Raw genomic sequence first — 4,014 nt, 5'->3', positions numbered from 1 at the left:
TCTGGGGCGCTGCCGCGGGAGGCGCCGGTCCTCCACGCCGACGCTAGGGTTTGGGCCATGGAGCTGCCCCCCGGCGCCGCCCACCGCACCACCTACTCCCTCCTCTCCCAGTTCTTCGATGATTCCATGGCCGTAGGGCCAGCACCCGCCAACATCCTGCAGCCCCAGTCCAGCGGCAGCAACTACGGCACGGGGAGCTCTATTTCCACCTCCAGCGAGTACCCCTTCCACCTCCCGCTGCTCACCTCGGCCACGGCGGAGCTCGGATCGGCGGCGGCTGCTGCGGGGTCGTCGTCCTGCAAGAGCTGGGCGCAGCAGGCTGAGGAGACCTACCCGCCTCGCTCCCGGCGGCAGCTCCTCTACTTGCCCAGTATGTTAGTATGTACGACCATTTCCCTCGATAAAATAATGCATGTTCTAGCTTTAGTGATCTCCTCTACCTTTAATTTTGCAATCTGAGTGCGCTCTTTGAAATTTGAATATCTGACAAAGCACAGATGATGAGTATAACTTTAACATGAATATTCCAATGTGGAGAAGCTATTGTTGTGTTACTTTTTGTTATCCATCCTTTTCAGCAATCAAAAAAAAATAACTTGCACTCCTGTATCTAACATGCTTACATGCCTAGGATGCAGCCTGAACGTAGCACGGCATCAAATTATAGGCAACTTTCCTATGATTTGGTGGCTTGCCTGCTCATGCCACCCAATTAGTTTTGTTGATTTGCTCGCTCATGTGTAGGTCATGCCGATGGCATAAACAAAAGAAGAGGGTGTGAGAAAACTCTATGTGGACCATGTGCTGCTTTCTCACTATTAGCATGGGGAAAATGGCAAACGGTTTACTATGTGGTAGGTGATGGCTGTTGGAGGTAGCATACTAGCATGGTTAATGCACAGCGACATGCCGACATGTGTGCTGTTTGGCTGTTAGATGGGCAGAAACCACAGTTGTAGTAGCACTGAAGCCACAAATTCTGCCAGAGATATGCAGCTGGATGCTCTCTTGATTGCACGCATAGAAATGAATTTAATTTACTTTCATGCATTTATGTTTTATTGTAGTCACTAATAAGTTCTGGACAATTACCAAAGTATATAATTGTCATTTTATTTGCAGTCCCTTGTTCATCAATAACAGGTGAAGTTATAGGTTGTATATTTCTTCTAACTAGGATTATTTGTCAAGGTATAAAATCTAGATGATCTGAATGTTATTTATCCTTGTATGTCAGCCCTCAATGTCTATTGCATGAAAGCATGCTTCCCTGAATAGTTGTCATTGTTTCCAAGTTAAATCAAATGCCAACCTTGAATGGAGTTTAAGAAATGTGGATAATCAAATACTATATCGGATCAGTTCTATAATTTGCAAGCATTGTGTCAGTGGTATTCTTTCTTGCTGGTCCACTCAAGTTTAAATTGTGGCCATTTTGATAGCTCAGTTTCAGCTAGCTGCTCAGTGCGGTGTGATTGTTGATGAGTTTATTGCTGCACGGAGGTCATCTGATAAATCATCAGAGGTGAGGCATCAAGCAGGCGCATTGGAGCAAATTAGGATGATTGATATGATTCTCAGCATGTCTTAGCTTTGGTTGAGATTACACCTCGTCCATTCATGTATGTTGACTTATTTTGGTTGAGATTACAGCAACAAGGCGGAAGTCTTCGCTTTTGCTGGTACCGGATCAGAGCTAAACTAGTTAAGAAATTATTCCAGTGCTGCTAACCATGTCTGTAGTTTTGGTGCAATATACTAATTTTTTTTCCAAATCTAATTTTTTTTCCTGCATCAGATATAACATCCTTGCACAAGCATGGAAACAAGAGTCTAATGGAGCTAGGGTGCTCCGATGGTTGCAGTGCCTGGCAAATTCTATGTTGTCACCTGCTATGCTATGCTGCAAGACTTCATCAGTGGTGCACGAGCCTTTTTTGCACTCACTAGTTCCAACAAGGTCAGTCCGCAACCTAAGCTGTGCTATTCTGCAACTCCTACCTAACAAGGTAGTAATTTCTAATCCATTCTATTAAGAGACGGTCCTTCCTACCATCAACATATAGATGCCAGAGGATGTGTTGAAGCCTTCAAAAGCAACGTCAACTATGAGGAGAGGATGACTCTACTCATCACTGATGCTACCATCATCACATCCATTGGAGAGGAGAAGTCCTCGCCGTCGTACCCATTATCATCACACCAGGCCCGGCCCTGAGGCAGGGGCGAGCGGGGCGGCCGCCCCGGGCCCCCGAATCAATGGGGCCCCACCAGGTATCTACGGCGTATGTAGTATTGCATCGCTAACTCGCTATGCATACGAGCCTCAGCTAATGAAACGACGCGCAGCTGCATGCGCATTTTCTCGCCTCCGTGATCCCCGTCCGTGCATGTCGGTCCTCTTTCTATCTACGCGAGTCGCAAGATAGGTCGGAAGTGGCTTGGGCTCCTAGGGTATGCGGCGTGATTGATCGAATTGTTGGCCGCATAACGACGGCGATGGCGGAACAGCCGCCGCGCGTTCCGGCATCCGCGCCTCTCCAAATCTCTCTTCAGCGACCGCTGTGCCGTGGTTCCGTCGTCGGTCTATCTGCGTCTTACCGTCGCCGCTTCCAGCAAAGAGAAGATCAGCACGGAAGCATCACCCTCCATCGGGGCCGCAGGCAAGGAAGGAGCGACTACTGGTAAAAAGCAAGCGGCAAGGAAGCAAGAAAGACAACCAGATGTAGGATTTTTTTTTTAATTTTCCCTAAGCTCTATTAACCCTCATTAGCAATAGATTGATATTATATATTTGATTTATGAATAATGATCAAATCAATATTTCACGTTCATTGCAGTCGGCAATTGATAAAATGACAGTTGATTGCTGGTGGCAAAGGATAGATGATACTCCCTCCGTTCCAAATTATAAGTCAATCCAAAAATTTTGGAGAGTCAAACCATCTCAAAAGTTTGACCAAAATTATAGAGAGAAACACAAAGATTTATGACATCAAATAGGTATACTATGAAAATATAGCTAACAAAGAATCTAATGATATTTAATTGGTATCATAAATGTTATTATCTTGTTATATATTTTTGGTCAAACTTGAAAAATTTTAACTCTCCAAGATTTTTGGAATGACTTATAATTTGGAATGGAGGGAGTACTATAGGTCATATTTCTATGTTATCTACTGCATGTAAGAATGTGCGGAATGATTTTCTCTTAGCAGGGGATGAAGCAGCAACTCTTTCCATTATCTAAAAGACTAAGTAATCTTAATATTTTTTACAAATTGTTAGATAGCGGTAATATTTTTATAAATTATTAGATTTGTTATAGCTATTCAAATAGTATCTTTTCTAGGATTGTAAGGTATGCATTTGCCAGTGCGTATAGTAATAGGAGGGAACAAGCAGATGGTAGAGGAGGGAATAAGCAGACAAGTTTATAAAATCATAGCGTTGCCATTAACAACTTTATGCGTCAAGGAGAAGTTATAGGATGATGTTTGTATTGATCCAATAATCAACAATTTCATAAATAGAGAAACTGTAAAAAAAACTTTAAAGATAACTGTACAACTTGTATGACATAAATATTTATCTGCACATGTAGTGTTTGTCAATAACAACTTATTGTTATTATTGTATTATTAAAAGAGCCCCGGCCCCGAAATGTCAGGACACTTAGGCACAAGGACGCCCCTTACCAACCAGAACTAAATGGTGACCCTTTAGTCTTGGTTGGTATTAACAACTGGGACTTTTGAACTTTTAGCCCCAGTTGGTATGGATCTTTAGTCCTGGTTGGAAGCTCTAACCGCAATTATAGGTCCCTCCCGACCTCTAGCTGTTGGACCCGGGACTAAACCTTTCATTGGTTCCCGGCCCAACGACGGCTAGGACAAATGCAAAGGATCAAAGACCCTTTCTATACTAGTTGGCCAACAAGGTGTGCACACCAGCACTGGTGCATTGTACGGGTCCACACGCAGACGGTTGTACTCCCATGGAAGCCCATTA

This window comes from Panicum virgatum, chromosome 9N, assembly GCF_016808335.1.
Source record: "Panicum virgatum strain AP13 chromosome 9N, P.virgatum_v5, whole genome shotgun sequence".
Classification (NCBI taxonomy): Eukaryota; Viridiplantae; Streptophyta; class Magnoliopsida; order Poales; family Poaceae; genus Panicum; species Panicum virgatum.
The sequence above is the reverse complement of the archived record's forward strand: the minus strand, read 5'-3'. Positions refer to the sequence as shown.